Below are 20,092 nucleotides of genomic sequence, written 5' to 3' on the forward strand. Positions count from 1 at the left end.
AGTGGGGGAAAGGTAAAATTTAAAAAGAAATAACCTCATTCACACATCTGAAATTTCTAACAGTATAATGACTTCTGTGACTTAAGCCTTTATTTCCAGAAGGCCATGGTTTAAATAACAAGACATTATCTTAGGCAAAGCAAAATATGAAGTATCTGCTACCAGATTTATTTAGCAGGATGTTAACTGAGATTCCCAACAGTTGTCTTGTAATTTCTCCTTGGATCCTAAAGCTGAGAACAATGGTAACAAAGTGTTCATAATTCTAAAGAGAAGATCCAGGCCACCTATGAAGGAATTGCTAAGAAGGGACCACAAAACTGTCCCACCACCCTTAATCCACTGACTAGCTTAAAGGTGTGTAAGAGGAAACAAGGAGACTGGAGAAATCTGTTGAGAAAGGATTCCCCTGGAGTGCGATGCACGTCCATACCTTCCACCACCTCAAGCCAAGTAATGGAGACCTCAAGAGAATCACCTGTAGAGCTGACGGTAGCTTCTAGGATGGAATATTGACCTCTAAACCTGGCTGTGTATTTGCAGAGATTCAGGAGCTATGGGACCAGTACTACCAAGTGATGGGAGAGAGCTCTTGGGATAAGCTATGTGCCTGCTGCTTTAACCTGAAGGCAATTATCAACAGCAAAAATTTGAACAAATAAAAAAATCTGCATAAATTTTTCTTTAGGCCAACTGCACTCATGGCAGGTTGCTGGGCTTTAGAAATCCTGAGAAGGCCCACACTCAAGAGGGTATCTTGCTGAGGTAAGGGACACAGGCAAATAGTTGAAGTAGTCAGAGCAAAAATATTGGAGAAATATTTGGAGAGGAATCTTCTGAACACCCTATAAAGAGAGCAAGCAAGCACTGGGCCCTAACAAACAGGATTTTGCAAAGGAAACAAACGGCACTGTAGAACAACCAGAAGCTACTTGGGGCAGTGGCGGGGCAGGGTTCATGACCTTGCCTAGAGCAAAATTCATCCTTTTGATGATTCTTCCCTGCCATGCCTGCCTTGAATTTCCAGTCCCCAGCAATTCTGGACCTTATCCCACTGAGCTGCTAGCACCAACTTAATTGTGCTCTTCTGATAAATGCTCCAATTTTGAAACTTTAAAATGATAAATTTCTCTATTAAGTCCTTTAGGACGAAAAAGCATAGTGGCAGTCTTTGGTGTAATATTTTCATCAAATGATGCACTCTTAATCTATTTCTAGAGAACTGGCAGAAATAATGTCATCCTGTTAACTCAAAATCAACCAACTCCAGTATCTCAAACAGAGCATAAATGCCCCAAGAGGGCTAGTCGCATTGGCCCTTCCCAAGGTCAAGGCAAGTTCTGAAGGTCTGAGGGGTTAGAACAAGTTTCACGGTGCATCCCTTCTCTCTACCCCTAAATACTATAAATAATAATATAAAAGTCATCATTAAGAGGAAAAAAGTCACAAAAACGTAGCCTGGGAGATGCGTGTAGACAGAACCAGCTTCATGGTTGGGCAACCTGAGCAGTTTTACGGTGCCCAAGACTCAGAACGACCCCTTGCTTGCTTTATCTGCTTTTTGACATTGCCGTCTTAAAATTCTTAATAATTTTATCTTTGAACTTGGGTTTTGTAAGTGAAGTCCAATGGGGTGATGAAGTATGCACATGAGCAGAGGAGATAAGTGCAATAGATGTGTTTGCCCCATATGCATACAGTGTTTCTAATGTCCCATGAGCCTAGAATTCTGGTGGACCCATGACATGTGGGAGTTGAGCAGACTCAAAGTGAGCGGAAGGTAACTATGACTGAATGAGAGGGGCATTGACAGCCCCAGGAAGTCATGCTTTCTGTTTAAACGGGAACTTGCTTCCAATGCAGAAAGAAGGCAATCCTAAGAAGACATGAACAATCAAAGAACCCTATCATATCCTTTCTTACTCGTATTTCTTTCCTGTATTAGCCAACCATTTATGCTGAAACTGATGACAGAGAAAGAAAGGGAAAGATAGGGCAAGATGGTTCCTTTCCTTTCACTCCTTCCTTAACTCATCAGTAAGCTGAAGGCACAGGACATTGGTAGAACTTAACACCTATCAAGAAGTGAAATAAAAACAGCTTAGTTGTACAATGTTTCCATGTTAAGAATGAAATACATACGCATGCACAAGCTCTGAAATACAAATTGTGCAATGCTGGTGATTCTGCTTGAGTTAAACGATCTTATATTTACATTTACAACTGCAATTGCACAATATAACAATGGGCAGTAAAACTCATGCTAATACTTTAAAATTTTAATTTTCTTTATTCAGTATGATGTCAAATAGCAAATAAAAACACGATGGCAAGTTGAGAGAAAGACCATAGAATAAAGTAAACAGCTTTATATTTTAGTAATTTTAACAGCACTTTCCTTCCTGCATTTTTGAACAAGGGGCTCCGTATTTCATTTTTCACTGAGCTGTACAAATTGCTAGCCAGCCCTGTATGTAGGTGGAAAAAAAGTACAGTCCACTCCTGGATATTCTGCCTTCCCTGGGTTATGGGTGAGAAGAGATGGGACATTTATTATGTACAGTAAAACGTGGTTATAAAACCCAGGAGCTTTGGAGCCAAACAATCAGTGTTTGAATCTTGTCACCCTGGTAAAGTTACTTAGCCCCATCATTAGCCTTAGCTTCCTCCTATGTAAAATGAGAACAATAATACTTTCCTAAGATTGCCGTAAGAATTAAAGGAGAGCATGTAAAGTGTTTGGCAGAATACTTGATCTTGTGCAAGAACCCAATAGAGTAGGCTATAGCTATTAATTATTATTCGATTCTTCTACACATAAGAACCATTTTGAAACACAACCTGCTCCAAGGTTACCTTCTTAAGTCACTGTCCAGATTTCAAGGGCCAGATAATTCCTATAGAAAAAATGACCCAGGAAACTTCTAAGAGCAAGCATCAATTAAATCAAACCTTTCTGAACCTGAACTTCAATCTAGTTCCTATTTAAAAGTTCTAAAAATTATTAACAATCTTGAGTTCAAATAATCTTTTGCAAATGATAAATTGTAAACAACACTATTACTCAAGTAACACAATACTATATTTTACTACTGTACAATTTAGATTAAAAAAGTAAACAGCTCATGATTTACTGATATTTACAGAGGCTTGAATTTTTGGAGAAAATTTTAGAAGGCAAATCTTTATACTCAAGGACATGCTGTCTAGCACTCATAAATTCTGAATCTAAAAGTTTTGGCTGAGGATGTTCATAAAACGAAAACTTTGCAAAGACAGCTATATTAAAGGTAAATTCAAACATGAATAAGCTATGTAAAATTACATAAATAACTCAATTAATCATTATTTATATCCATAAATCAGCTCTACATATATACATGATTATGGTCAAAATTGTCAGCTAGACTCTGAGTAATTCTTTCTCTGTCTAGACCACTGTTTTTCAAATTTGTAAGTCATGATCCATCAGTGATTCATGAAATCATTTTAGTGGGTCATGACCAGGAACATTCTATTTAAAATTAAATAGAATAAAAATACCAGTCTGTGTAATTTATATTAAGGACTAGATTCTTTTGTGAATTTTTGTTTCAGATATGTATATATATGTGTGCCTATGTATAAATGTATATGTATATATGTTCTGGATCAAGATGAAAAAAAAATTTTATAGCTCATGGAACAAAACTGGAAATGGTTCTAGAATTTCAGGTAAACCCATGAAAGAAGAAATTTGTTTGCATTCCACATCTGCACATTTGCAATAAAACCCTTGGAAAAACACATATTCTTTTTATTTATTTATTTTTTTGTCCATCTTTGAAAGAGAATTTGGAAACAAACAAGGACACATAGGCTTAAGCTTTGGTTTTAGTTTCCCAAAATATGTATTCATTGTCATAGTATTACATATTTCACTTTAGCTTGTGGCTAGTTCATACATATTATGGAAAAGAAAATTTTCTAGGAAACTTGATCTTTGCTTCTTATAGAAAAAGATCTATGCATAAGAAAGAGACACCAATCATTTCATGAACGGAGATGCTAGGATCAACTGGAAATAATTTTTTTCCTATGCTTTGGTCTTATTTTAATTTCTGTCTTTATAAAAGTAGTTTATGTTTGCAGTACATTGGGCAAATAATGATTCAGATGAGATGCATAACAATGGATGAATGAAACAATTCTCGTTGTTTCCAAAATTAAGAACACTAAAATTTATTCAACATTACCCACATACTTCAAAGGCTTAATGACTACCCTTTTGCACAGAATTACTAGATATTGTCACCTGTGTTCCTTGAAGATGTTGCTAATGCATACAGGTGAAGGAGTAGACAGCAGAAGAGTAAAGTAATGGGGGAAGACAAATAAGTAGATGTGTTAGTCCTGCAATGTCCAGGACAAATGTCTGGAAACTCATTTCTAGCAATAGGCTTGACACGACTCCATACATAAATATTTTTTAAAAACCAGTTTACTATCTAGCTGACCTGGCATAAGTTATTCAACCTCTCTGTGTCTCAGTTTCCCCATCTGTAAAACAAAGAAAATAATAATATATCTCCATAGGACTGTTGAAAAGATTATATGTAATGATGCATATAAAATGCTAAGCACATTCTAGTTTGCAAGAAATGCTCTGCAATGCCTGTATTTGGGGACCAATGTTCGCTGAAATGGCAAATGATTTTTATGAGGAAACACAGTTGAATAAGCTGTGTGTATTTTTAGAAGCATGACTTTGGCAATTCAAGCTGAGATAAGTCATCAAATGGCAACACATAGGTAGTGAAACCAGCAATCCAGCAAACCACAAAGCTCTTAGAAAAATAGCTGGGACGTCTCCAGAGGGCACAATCTATCACTGAGTACTTTTATATTTCTGTTGAAACTGATCTATTTTGGCAACTTCCCCAAATTTAACCTTAAAACGTGATATGAGTTTTAACCTGGATAAAAACAGTTTTACTGTACTTGAATGTATAAATGCTTCAAGAACTTTTGAAAGTTTTGTCACTTAGCTCCTTTAAATGTGTCACACTTCTTTTTTACACAGTCTAAGACAATGCATGGATGGTGCATTTTTGGGTGTATTCTATAATCTTTTTTATTCTTCAGTGAAAGATTATTTGAAAGCTAAAGGATCATAGAGGGATAACCAAGTGGTACTTTTACTAAATAACAGAAGAACAGCTCAGAGGAACCAGGATTTATATCTGGAAACATTCTTGCCACATTTCTGCTGTGTTTCCTCTGAGATATAACATGTAAACCAGGGTATTATTCAAAGTTTGAAAAATGATTACAGAAGTGATTTACGAGAAGTTAATCCATCATGCAACACTGTACATGACATTCAATCTAATGATACCATTAAATAGGTAATTTTTAATATTGCTTGTGTCTGAAATTCAGTTCAAAGTTAAGCCCTAATGAGGATTTCGGAAAAAGTATGGCCTGCTGTATGGCAATATTAAAACAACCATCACAACAACAACAACTACATCTCTAATAGCAATAACAACAGCTGCCATTATTTATTGGGCACTTTGTGTCAGTCAATTTGCTAAGCACTTAACGTGCATTATATCATCTTTCACCACAACAGTTCAAGATGACAGAAAATAGTAGGATGAGGAAACGGGAACAGAAAAATTAAATAACATGCCAAAGGTCACAAAGGTAGCTGCCTGATCTGGTATTTGAAACCAGGTTGCTTGGATTCTAAAACACACAGCCTTACCTGTTCTCTTCAAGGAAAGAGATCCTTTGTTTAAGGCCTTTTTGACATTTATAAGGGAAATGCAAATGATATTAAGCCCTGGGAAGACTCTGGATAGATTTCATTAACAGCCACACATTCTGCCCTCTGCCTCAAGCCAAGTAATGAAAGACCAGAGCAGACCTCTGCCCTGTTGGAGCAGGTAGATTAGTCAGCTGAAGGCAACAGGCAGTTCTTCAGTTTTATCATTGGCTCCTAACAAGAGTGTGCATGCTTCAAGGTATATAGTTCAGGGTCTCATTAACAATTAAAGCTCTTAATCTTAAGGTTTAGAGAACTGAGAAGAGTGTATAAAGGCTCACTGTATTTGAAAGAAATAAAAGTTGTGAAACCTTTTGACAAGTTTTTTATCTCTTGTTGTACTAATATTTCTTTTCACATCTTAAAGTAAAAGACTCAAAAGTCAGGGTGGGATACAAGCTAGGAGGAATCACTCCTGATTTAGGGAAGATACTATAAAAGAATTTAAGGGTATATACGTATATATTATAAAATGAGGCGATGGAAAACATGAGTAGGAATGCAAAACAGAGTCCCAAGTGGGTCTGATGTAGAAAAGACATGTCATAAAGACATATGTGTGTATTACTTTAAAATAAAACCCTTTTATTATTATTGAAATGACTTGCTCTTTTATCTTCAACAATTTGGTTGAAAGCTGTCCAGCAAACAACATACTTTACAATTTATTTCACATTCACCTCTTCTTTTTCATTCCTAGTGACATCACCCTAAACCACTGGTTCTCAACCAGGAGCTGTTTGGCCCTCTTGGGGACATTTGACAATATCTGGAGGCAGTTTTGATCGTCACTGCTGGGGGTAGAGGGTGCTACTGACATCTGGGACATCTAGTGGGTAGACGCCAGGAATGCTGCTAAACATTCTACACTGCACAGCTCAAGAGCAGCATAAGTACTACCACCACCCACCCCGCCTCCAAAAAAAAAAGATCAGGCCCCAAATGTCAGGAGTGACACTTTGAGAAACTCTGTGCTAAAACAACACAAAAATGAGGTTAATGACATGCTCCCCAAATTGATTCCCTCTGCTCTATCTTTTGCTTGCTTCAATCCAACTTGAGCATAGTTGCCACGTTTATAACGGGTATTTTACTCTTACATGCAATAAACTTCAGTGATTTTACTCTTAGAATACAGTCCCAAATTCATACCCTAACATGTAGTGGTCTCAGATGTTTTCCTCTATTCTCTCTATCACAGCTTTGGAAACCTACAAATAATCAATTTTCATCTTTCACCTTCTTACTTGTTTATTTCTCTGTTACCAACATATTAAAACAACAACAACAAAAATACTTGCCCAAACATATTTAAATCATATTTGCCTTTAAGTTTCAGCTCAAATCTCATCTGCTGTATGACTCTTCCTGAACCTTACAATAATGCTCTTCAATTTTGTAAAGTGTTCATCTTTATCAAAATAACATTTGTGACTGCATATTCCACTTTTTTTCTACTCTTTTTTTAAAATTTACATCTTTATTAGAGTATAATTGCTTTACAATGGTGTGTTAGTTTCTGCTTTATAACAAAGTGAATCAGTTATACATATACATATGTGCCCATATCTCTTCCCTCTTGCGTCTCCCTCCCTCCCACACTCCCTACCCCACCCCTCTAGGTGGTCACAAAGCACTGAGCTGGTTTCCCTGTGCTATGCGGCTGCTTCCCACTAGCTATCCATTTTACAACTGGTAGTGTATATATGTCGATGCCACTCTCTCACTTTGTCCCAGCTTACACTTCCCCTTCCCCGTATCCTCAAGTCCATTCTCTAGTAGGTCTGCGTCTTTATTCCCATCTTGCCCCTAGGTACTTCATGACCATTTTTTTTTATATTCCACTTTTTTAATCACGTTGTTCCAAAGCAATTTTGAGGACTGATCCAACTTAGCTGCTCTATTCACTCTGCACCCAATCTACCAGGTATTACAAAAGTTTTAGCTAAAAAATTTAATCTTCTATTATCTACATCAGGATTTCTTGCAATATCAAATGAAAACAGTTTTATATTTATAATATGGATTCAAAACCTCATGAAAACATTTCATTTATATTTTAAATGAACTTAAAATTTTTCAAGTTTCTGTGTGTAGATGTAAAAGATTTCATAACTGACACACTTATGATGAGAATACTGTCAAATATCCGTTTTCGAAACGCACCCTCCATAACACAAATTTCCTATAAAAATGCAGTTCCTTTCTTAATCATTGTCAGTTAATACAGAAGTTTGCTTTGAAAGGAGAGATCAAGTCTTTTTACTGCTTTTGGAAATGTCTGAGAAATGACACAGTAAGCACAGCCATTTGCCAACACAGAAATGTTCAGCATATCTGCAACACCTGTTTTTTTGAAAGAGAAAATATATATTACATTTTTTCCAATACTTTACCATGTGATAACTAGAACATTTCTGTGCAGTAAAAAGTATTCTCTGGGACACTCCGATTTTATTGCAAAGTATTATAAGTATTTTACTACTGAAGATAATACAACCTGTAAACGCATTTAACTGTTCACATGCATTGCAATGCATCCAGAACACCAAAGATGCCAATAAATAAGGCCCAATACCAATTCATCTGATTAAAGATGTCTAATCGAGGACATCAAGGACCATACGTTATACAAAATCATCTGAAAACCTGTATATTAAAAATTAGTAAAGTTTCTTTCTTTCTTAATTTCAAATAAAGTATGCATATGAAGAGACATCATACTATGTTCTTCTGAAACCCCAGTGGATCATCTTGTGTATCTTGTGGTTAGGTGCTCCCCACTTTGTAGACTATGCTCTAATCTATAATACTTTTTTCATCCTCTAAACTCCTATAGAATTTATAAACACAACACAAGTATAATTCATTGAGCGTTTACTATTTGTAAGGTGTGCTGCAAGCACATCATTAAACTACCTCATTTAACCTTACAACAAAAGGAATGCCTACTGTCTACGTTTTACAGGAAGGAGACCAGATGCACAGGGGTTAGAAACTTGCCCAAGGTCACAGTTAGTAAAGAGCAGAGAGGGGAGGTGAACTCAGTATCTGTCTCACAGAAGCCTACCATTTTAACTATGTTGCCACACATATTTTTCATAACTTAAGGGTAAGAAGCATTTCCCAGAGATAGCTAGATTGGTAAAACTGCATTTAAAAATCAAAAATGTAAGAATGTGCCATACATTGAATGTAATGATTATAAGTCTTTCACACACCCCAAGAACCAATGATAGAATTCTTTGATTCATCCAGTCTCTCTCTCCCCTAGACCCTTCTGTGAATAATTTTACATGTTTATAATATGATTGGCTTTGGTGTACAAATTCTGTATTCTCAATAGATAACTTGCTCATATAAAGATTTTTAAATATTTACAATGGGCTTCATTAGTACAATGCCCTAAAATTTACTGGTATACTTGAATTTTTAAATCACCACATAAAATTATGGATACTATAAAATATGTAACAATATCACTGGGATATATAATCATACTTGGAACATATATCAAAATCTAAAACATGCCTATTGGCATATTTCAAATTGTTTCGTCTACTTTTGAAAATAGGAAGGGAAGAAACAAAAGGAATAAAAATGCTATCTTTGTTCACATACTGAGATAATCAATACTATATTTAAAAACAATGTTTCATTTTATTTTAAAAATACTCTTGCGTAGAGTCAGTTATCATTTTCTTGATTTGTATAACCCTTGGAAATTTTCTACAAAATCACTACTTAGTCTATGAAAAGGTATTTTTAATATATTGGCCTTATTTCATATTACACTAGGAAGGAAATGGAATTATTGCCACATACACAAATTAAAACAATGAATTAAACCTTGAGTATTAAAATATGGCAGCAATTAAAAACTTTAACATGAAGATGAAATAAAAATCATGCAAATGAGCAGAAAAGGAAGGTCAAATATGTCTTTGTTCTGGGGAAACTATAAATCAGGAAAAGGAAATTCATTTAAGCCAGAAGGGAAATAGTCACAAGTATGTTTAGAATCTCCTGATTTAGAAATCCTGGGATGCAGCTCAATTTGACCTACAAAGCTTTTTGGATAATCAAATTGTGCCTAGGCCTGAAGGTACACGCATGATATTTGTTTAAAAGAATCGTGATTGCCTTGTAAACTTCTTTTACAATGTTATTAGCACAAGTTGCTCCACATACTTGGCCAACATTGTTTATTTCTCCCACTGTCCCAGAAGAACCACAAACTGTCAATTATCATGGGAGTAGTTTATCAGAGTATGGATTATCTGGAGCTCTTATTTCGCTTCCATTTGGCCTTTTCACAGCTCATTAGCACCTCAACAAGAAAGTTAAGGCTAAGGAAGGAAAGGCTGCCGAAATTCAAAATAATTAAATTTGCTCCTTGTCAGCAGCATATACAGCAAAACATTTAGAAATGCTAGAAAAATTAACTAAAATGGGATCCACAAAGATATTGAAGGTATACAATGGCAATTTGCCTTGACTGATTTTTTCCAACTGTACTGTCTGAAATATTGACTAAATTGACTGGAGGTTTTGGCATCCTACAGGACTCAAAGCCTTTTGTTTTTAGCATATAATAGGCCACCTTTAGAGATATCACTTGCCAGTGAGCAATACATAACACTCATTGCCGATATATTGACCATTTTTCAGTGTGAAGAAAAGAAACTGAAAATCAGCTTTCCAAAAGAAGATTTATGACTCAATAGCTACTTGGGTAGAAAAGAGTATGCCGGGTAGGCAAAACTAAAAAGCTCCTTGTTTGGTTTTAGGCTTGCCTGTGCATTTGATGCCACCAGCTTTCCTGACTGTCCTCTAGGGAAAGAAAACTATTTGCACTAAAGCACAATTACACCTGATGGCTAATTGAGTTTGCCTTGGGTTCTTGTGGAATCTAATAGTTTTATGACAAATACATAAGCACACATTTTTCCACAGGACAAATATCAATTTTTCTTTAGCACTGCAAATGTCTACAAAGCAAATATAGGCTAAAATAATAAAGGAATCCAGTGAATGGTTCAGAAAATGTTACATAAAATAGGAAACGACATAGAAGAAACAAATCTTTAAAATGTATAATGTATTGATATATATAAGGGTTATTGCAATGATGTCTGTAACATTATCTTTACATCATTGAAATAAAACATATAGAAAAGATTAAAAGAACTCCCTTTCTATTCATCACACACACGACTTCTTATGACTGACTCGCTTCCTTAACTTTCTTTATCCAATTATCACCATTTAAGGACCAGTGAAACATGGGTTTAATGAAATATAAAAGTGCTGACTATATTAATATAGACCTTCTTAATGAAACTGAACCTTCTCAGGAGGCAGCACATATCACCCCAAATACAGCATGAACAATGTATACAAATGCATAACCGAATTCATATCAAGTTTCATGAGACAACAGTTTGAATTCTAAGTCACAAATATGGTACTTAAAAAAAAACTTCCAAAAAAAAAAAAAACTTCATGTGTAAAATCAACAGATTTAAAACTCAATGTGTTTTTCTTTTACAGGAATTATCTGATCAAGCCAAAATGTATTTTACTGCCTCTCAGAAAAGGATTTTTTTTCAAAAGATTACCCAAAAAAGGGAGACGTGGGTATTTTTATAACTAGAATAAAAAACACTTAATTATAATGAAATGCTTCAATCATAACCTAGAAACTATACACACACATGTATATTCTTGTTTGGGGAAGAATTAAGGAACTCAGAAAATTAAATCTCTTTTATTATCTATTCATTATAGGTAATATATCCTTAAACATGGAAACAGTAATGTTACATTCATTATTATTCTACTTTTTAATAAGTATGTTAGATATTCACAATGAATCGGTAAACCTATCTTTGTCTAGCCTTTCTAGGGACAATTGAACTAATAATACCGAAAACTTTATGATTTGTCATAAAGTTGTTATAATTGCAGACTTGCCAGGTACAGAAACAATTAGAAAAAAAATACTGTATACATTCAATACATCACACCTTTATTTATTTTGTAGAGAAGGGCTCTGAAAGCATAGGAAATTCTGGCTCTACCACATATTAGTGATTCTTCAACAAATATTTATTGAGCAACTACCAAGAGCCAGGCACTGTGCTAGGCAACAATGATACAGCCATACACAAAACAGACAAAAACCCACATTTTTGTGGAACTAATCCTATTAGGGGAGGCATACTAAACAAATTAAATAAGTAAATTTGAAGCTGGTAAGTGCTATGGAGAAAAATAATGCAAGAAGAAGAAAGGGGACACTGTGGATTTAATTTAGGAAGGTCAGGGAAAATATCACTGAGTGAGTATCATTTGAGAAAAAGACTTAAAGATGCGAAAGAGAGGTAGTCATGTGACTATGTGGGGGACATGCGCTTAGAGGCAAAGGCATGGAGGCCAGGATGGTTTCAGTGGAATGAGAGAAGGCAAGGATTGTGGAAGACAAGGCCACAGAAGGAATGAAGGGGGAGAGGGAGGTGACTGTGTATGGGCTCAGAACACAGAGGGGCTACATTTTACTCCGAGTGGGTGGCAAGCCATTGGAGGATTTTCAGCAGCAGTGTGATATGATCTGACTTACATTTTAAGAGGACCATATGGCAGACAAAGTGGATGTAGGTAAGGGAAGGGCCAAAGTTAGCAGACCAGCTGAAAAGGCTATTTCAATAATCCAGACTGGAGATGACGGTGGGGCCAGATTCTGGATACAGATTGGTCATGGTGACCTGGCATAATTTTCTGACCAATGATATAAGGTGTGAGAAAAAGGGAGACCAAGTATTTAGCTATGGCAACTGAAAGTGTGGAGTTGCTACTTACTGTGATAGGAAGGGCTGCTGATGAAGCAGAATCGGGGGTTGGTCTGTTCAGTTTTGAACATGTTCAATTTGAATTGACTAGGAGTGAGTACTTGAATTGTGCATCTAAGTTTGGAGTTGAGCAGAAAGTTCTGAGCCGGGGGAAACATTTGGCAGGCAATCAACCTACATATGGTATTTGATATCAAGATACTAGATAAGATCATTAGGGAAATGAATGTGGTCTAAGAACTGATCCCTGGTTACTGTCATCTTTTATTTTTGAATCACATTTAATTGTTAAACATTCACAATTCATACACTGATACGATCATATGCACATTAATTTTGTGGACTGTTAGTCAAGAATATTTTCTTTTCCCTCTGCTTTACAAATGTAAGAACTAGCTATCAAAACTCCGAACATTCATTGGCATTTTTCTGAACAGGAAAGTTGCTGCAATGTTTGACTGTGGGAGACCATGTTTTTCAGAAGGCTTGTTTCTAGAATTGGGTTTAAAGGGTCCCATTGCCCCTCTGCATTATTTACAATAAGCTGTAGAAAGTGCTTAAAAACTTGGCATCAGGGGACAGAGCCCTACTGATCAGCAAGCTTTTGCATAAGTAACAGATTTCCAGCAGCAAATGTTTTAAAACAAAGAACTGTTTGATCCTTACTGTATCGTGTTTTATAAAATGAGATCATGTTAAAACGTTCCAGCTATGTAATGGTCTATGCTCTATGCCAACTTGCTCTCTGACAAAACTCGAATGTGAAAGATTATTTCTTAATAAAGGGAGGAGACACACTGAGACTTAAAGGCATTGAAAAGGATTAAGCAGGAATCAATATTAATAATAACTGCTTACTAAAAATGGAATTGTATTAGTTAAATATTAATGGAACAAAAACTTGTTATTGAAGATGCATCATGAATGTTCATGCCAATTTTATATGTGCCCGTTTTTCCACAATAGCAAGGACTATACATTTATACCACATATTACATATAGCACATAGTACAGTATACATAGTGTACTACAGATTCCTACCACATAGTATACTACTGCAGAGTATATCAAAACCCTTCCTCAGGGCTTCCCTGGTGGCACAGTGGTTAAGAATCCACCTGCCAATGCAGGGGACATGGGTTCGAGCCCTGGTCCGGGAAGATCCCACATGCCACAGAGCAACTAAGCCCATGCACCACAACTACTGAGCCTGCGGTCTAGAGCCCGCGAGCCACAACTACTGAGCCCACATGCCGCAACTACTGAAGCCCATGCGCCTAGAACCAGTGCTCTTCAACAAGTCACCACAATGAGAAACTCGTGCACTGCACGAAGACTAGCCCCCACTCGCTGCAACTAGAGAAAGCCCTCGCGCAGCAACGAAGACCCGACGCAGCCAAAAAGAGAATTAATTTTTAAAAAAACGTGCTTAAATCTCTCCCAATCTAAAACACACCTGTCCAATACTATCACTCTCCAGTCTATTATTCCATCTCCTCTTTGCCTTCATCACTGAACTTCTGAATAGATTACTCCACTTTCCTGCTTCCATTTTGCCGTCTTCAACCTTTAACCTACGCAATTGTTTTTGTTTCCCACCCTCTATGGAAACAGCCTTCTCAAAGCTTCCAAGTCGACCTCTAAAACATCACACCCAGTGCTTCTCCCCCAACGGCACCCTCTTCAATTCCATTACAGCATTTGACACTGTTGAACATGAGCACCTTCCTCAGTTGTTTTTTTCCCTAAATAAATTTATTTATTTATTTTGGGCTGTGTTAGGTCTTCGTTGCTGTGCATGGGCTTTCTCTAGTTGCGGCGAGCAGGGGCTACTCTTCGTTGCGGTGCGCGGGCTTCTATAGCAGTGGCTTGTCTTTGTTGCAGAGCACGGGCTCTAGACACGCGGGCTTCAATAGTTGTGGGGTGCAGGGCTCAGTAGTTGTGGCTTGCGAGCTCTAGAGTGCAGGTTCAGTAGTTGTGGCGCAAGGGCTTAGTTGCTCTGGGGCATGTGGGATCTTCCCTGACCAGGGCTCGAACCCGTGTCCCCTGCATTGGCAGGCGGATTCTTAACCACTGTGCCACCAGGGAAGTTCCTCAAAGTTTTTTTAAAAAATCATCTGTGTTCTAGTACTCCTGTGAGGAAGTTCTATAATCACACCTAACTATCCCTCCCCCATTCCTGCCTGCACCAACTCAGGTTGCTTTTAGTTTGCCTGCTTAAATATATCATCTCAAATATTCTATCCTTGAACCTCTTCAAACTTTATTGTACTTTTTCTCTCTATGAAATCTCATATACTCTTATGAATTGCTCTGTTTTCTCTTTCCATCCTAGCCCCTATGTTGTATGTCTGTGTCACTGGTCTTAACTGACACCTTGAGAATAAACCCCGATTTCCAAATAGTTAGACAGCTCTGCCTAGAGATGTCGCTGGCACTTCCAATTCAGCATGACACTTTCTGTCCATCTTTATAATGCCCAATGCCTCTGGAGTTAGCTCCTTAAATCCTTGGGTTGAAACACAGAACTCCATATTCAAAACCTACCAGTGGTCTTCTCAATAAAATATATCTCCCTTAGCATGATATTAGGATCATCCACAATTTGTCCTCAACCTTCCTTTCCAGTTGCCTCTCTTACTCCTCCCCCACCACCATACACACTACATGTCATGTGCAACTGAAGAGTCATGCTTCTATGTCTTTCTCATGTGGTTCCATTAAGGAGACTGACCTTTCTACGGGAAGATTCTCCTAAGAAAAATCGTATTTACCCATCAGGGTTCATCATTCAGTTACACCTCCTGTAATCTGCTAAGTCAAGATTTATGAAGCTGTGCTTCGTGCTTCCAAATGGTTTGTATGAATGTCTATTACACTTCTTAATTCTACTGTGTCTCAAAGCAGTTCTAAGAGTATCTGTCTCCTCAGTCCACAAGGACCCTGAGGGTAAGTCAAATAACACCTAGTAGTTAATACAAATTAACACCTAGTAGTTAATACAAATTAGATCATCAATTTGTATTTGTTTCCATGGAGGCTGTTTCCATAGAGGGTTGATGGATGGAGCTATCAGTGTTTGACCTTCACATACTACATTATTACATAAAATATTTAAGTACCATTGTAAATTAAAAATAAATTTTAACAGAAAGTCAAGAAGGTATAATTTTAAAATTATAGCCTTAGGAATGCAAGATACCTGGATTCCATTTTACTCTGCCACTTACTAGCTTTGTGCTTTCAGCAAATCATTTAACTGAATCTGTGAAGTGGGAAGACTGATTGGTGGTAAACATTACACACACTGTCTTCAAAGCAATTGCCACATGTTCCTGCCATTTATTAAATGTACACTAAATGGTAACAAAATGATCATAATAGCAATTAACAGTCATAACATGTATATGTGACCATTTTGAAAACCTTGGTCTATTTTGAATTTCAAGAAAATAGGCAAGATAAAACCACTGATTAAGAAGTTACAAATAATTATTTGCAATGAAACAAATACCTTTATCTTGTACTGAAGATCCACAATGGTGCCCTGTCAGGTTTTTCTGCTTCAAATGATTTGAAAATAGAAATTGCAAAACTACAGTCTGTTCTGTTATTGAGCTACTGAACACTGTATTAATTTGAACAGATTCTGTCAAGGCCAAAAGCATTATAATGCTAAGACAACTGTGTTCTTGTAAACAGGGAGAATGTGTGTGGGCAAGTGAGAGAAAAATGTATACACAGCACCTTCCATAGGATTTATTTAGGTTTTCTCAACTTAGCCAAAACAAAGAAATGCAAACATCCACCAGTGCGGTTGAAGGTACATGTACGAGAAAAAACTTAGGAAAGTAGCCTCAGCTACAAGTAGGTAGGTATAAAATGGTTAATACCCTAGCATCAATACTAATCAGGGTGGATCATCCTAACATATTCCTCTCTCTCTCTCCTTGGTTCTCTCTGAAATTTGGCTTTTGTGTCTATAGAATGTTCTGAATAAGCTATAACTCTCCATTATTCAGGGAATTATGTCTGGTTCTTAAACATTTCTCAATTACCAGACACCAACTTTTTTCATCAAACTTCATTTCTTACTCCAATTAACAACTCCCAGTTTTAAATTTATGTTCCTAACACATAGACATACACACATACACACACAGTTCACTAGGTTCTTATTTATCTCCAAAACCTACCCTATATAAATGTTACATAAATATATTATATGTTACAGAAAAATATAATCTTAAAACAAAAGAGGAAACCATATTGGGTTTTAAATGCCATTACTGTTAACAAATAGACATGCTTAGAAATTTATGTAAATAAATACTTGACTGTATGACACAAGAACCATAATTTATGGGTAAATATAGCTATTATTTGGTAATTAGTTGTTTTCTACTAAAATGCATAAGTCAATAAAATTTATTCAGAAAAATTGGAAATCACACATTAGGTTGACCTAGGAGGGTCTTCTATTCTTGCACTTTACAAAGTAATCTATCCAGATAAATAGCTACATTTTACTCAGTTTACTAAACTCTCTTCTTTGTTTTTGTAAATTCTGTGGTGCATATTGAAGGCCAGCAGTCTCTGAGAAGAAAATACAAAAATGGCAAATTTAATAACAATCTAAACTACGTAACTGTATGCATTACACATCGTATATGCTTATGTTCTTACAAAAGATGTGTGATGAAACTTACTCAAGTGGAGTTCATGTTTGATTATTTTCTTTATTCTAAAAAAAACTCAAGGTCTTCCTATGATAAAATGAAAAATGACAGAAAAGAAAAATGTGATGATATTGGAAATAAGCACATTCTGACAGCCAACTGTCACTGTTTTAGGTCATATATTTATCTTCATATACACAAGAGCACCTAGTGAGGGCAGACAGCAAAAGCAAGAAGAAATACAATCCTGCAGCCAGTGGAAGAAAACCGACATTGACAGAAAGATAGACAAGATGAAAAGGCAGAGGGCTATGTACCAGATGAAAGAACAAGATAAAACCCCAGAAAAAAAACTAAATGAAGTGGAGATAGGTAAACTTCCAGAAAAAGAATTCAGAATAATGATAGTGAAGATGATCCAGGACCTCGAAAAAAGAAGGGAGTAAAAGAGTGAGAAGATGCAAGAAATGTTTAACAAAGACCTAGAAGAATTAAAGAACAAACAAACAGAGATGCTGGGACAATGTTAAATGCAACAGCATTTGCATTATAAGGGTCCCAGAAGGAGAAGAGAGAGAGAAAGGACTCGAGAAAATATTTGAGGAGATTACAGTCGAAAACTTCCCTAACCTGGGAAAGGAAATAGCTACCCAAGTCCAGGAAGCACAGAGAGTCCCATACAGGATAAACCCAAGGAGAAACATGCCGATCAAATCAAATTTGATTTGCCAATCAAATTGGCAAAAATTAAAGACAAAGAAAAATTACTGAAAGCAGCAAGGGAAAAACGAAAAATAACATACAAAGGAACTCCCATAAGGTTAACAGCTGATTTCTCAGCAGAAACTCTACAAGCCAGAAGGGAGTGGCATGATATACTTAAAGTGATGAAAGGGAAGAACTTACAACCAAGATTACTCTACCCAGCAAAGATATCATTCAGATTCGATGGAGAAATCAAAGCTTTTCAGACAAGCAGAAGCTAAGAGAATTCAGTATCACCAAACTAGCTCTACAAAAAATGCTAAATGAACTTCTCTACGTGGGAAACACAAGAGAAGAAAAGGACCTACAAAAACAAACCCACAAAATTAAGAAGATAGTAACAGGAACATACATATCAATAATAACCTTAAATGTGAATGGATTAAATGTTCCAACCAAAAGAAACAGGCTTAATGAATGGATACAAAAACGAGACTCATATATATGCTGTCTACAAGAGACCCACTTCAGACCTAGGGACACATACAGACTGAAAGTGAGGGGAATGGAAAAAGATATTCCATGCAAATGGAAATCAAAAGAAAGCTGGAGTAGCAATACTCATATCACATAAAATAGACTTTAAAATAAAGACTGTTACAAGAGACAAGGAAGGACACTATGTAATGATAAAGGGATCAATCCACGAAGAAGATATGAAAATTATAAACATATATGCACCCAACATAGGAGCACCTCAATACATAATCCATGCAAATGGAAATCAAAAGAAAGCTGGAGTAGCAATACTCATATCAGATAAAATAGACTTTAAAATAAAGAATGTTACAAGAGGCAAGGCAGGACACTACATAATGATCAAGGGATCAATCCAAGAAGAAGATATAACAATTATAAAAAAATATGCACCCAACATAGGAGCACCTCAATATATAAAGCAACTGCTAACAGCTATAAAAGAGGAAATCGACAGTAACACAATAATAGTGAGGGGCTTTAACACGTCACTTACACCAATCGACAGATCATCCAAACAGAAAATTAATAAAGAAAAACAAGCTTTAAATGACACAACAGACCAGACAGATTTAATTGATATTTATAGGATATTCCATCTAAAAACAGCAGATTACACTTTCTTCTCAAGTGCACACGGAACATTCTCCAGGATAGATCACATCTTGGGTAAAAAATCAAGCCTTAGTAAATTTAAGATAATTGAAATCATATCAAGCATCTTTACCGACCACAATGCTATGAGATTAGAAATGAATTTCAGGGAAAAAAAACGTAAAAACCACAAACACATGGAGGCTAAACAATACGTTACTAAATAACCAAGAGATCACTGATGAAATCAGGGAGGAAATAAAAAAATACCTAGAGACAAATCAAATGACAATGAACACAGGACGATCCAAAACCTATGGGATGCAGCAAAAGCATTTCTAAGAGGGAAGTTTATAGCTATACAAGCCTACCTCAAGAAAAAAGAAAAATCTCAAATAAACAATCTAAGCTTACACCTAAAGGAACTAGAGAAAGAAGAACAAACAAAAACCAAAGTTAGTAGAAGGAAAGAAATCATAAAGATCAGAGCAGAAATAAATGAATAGAAACAAAGAAAACAATAGCAAAGATCAATAAAACCAAAAGCTGATTCTTTGAGAAGATAAACAAAATTGATAAACTGTTAGCCAGATTCATCGAGAAAAGGAGGGAGAGGACTCAAATTAATAAAATTAGAAATGAAAAAGGAGAAGTTACAATAGACAACACAGAAATACAAAGCATCCTAAGACACTACTACAAGCAACTCTATGCCAATAAAATGGAAAACCTGGAAGAAATGGACACATTCTTAGAAAGGTATAACCTTCAAGACTGAACCAGGAAGAAATAGAAAATATGAACAGACCAGTCACAAGTAATGAAATTGAAACTGTGATTAAAAATCTTCCAGCAAACAAAAGTCCAGGACCAGAGGGCTTCACAGGTGAATTCTATCAAACATTTAGAGAAGAGCT

General features: G+C 36.1%; 1 protein-coding gene across 14 annotated transcripts in view; it reads right to left on the minus strand.

Annotated features, from left to right (window-relative positions):
• Positions 1–20,092, minus strand: part of DMD (dystrophin) — a 2,398,628-nt gene that overhangs the window by 1,594,579 nt on the left and 783,957 nt on the right. The gene's annotated exons all lie outside the window — the stretch shown is intronic.

Source organism: Physeter macrocephalus, chromosome 21, assembly GCF_002837175.3.
Source record: "Physeter macrocephalus isolate SW-GA chromosome 21, ASM283717v5, whole genome shotgun sequence".
Taxonomy (NCBI): domain Eukaryota; kingdom Metazoa; phylum Chordata; class Mammalia; order Artiodactyla; family Physeteridae; genus Physeter; species Physeter macrocephalus.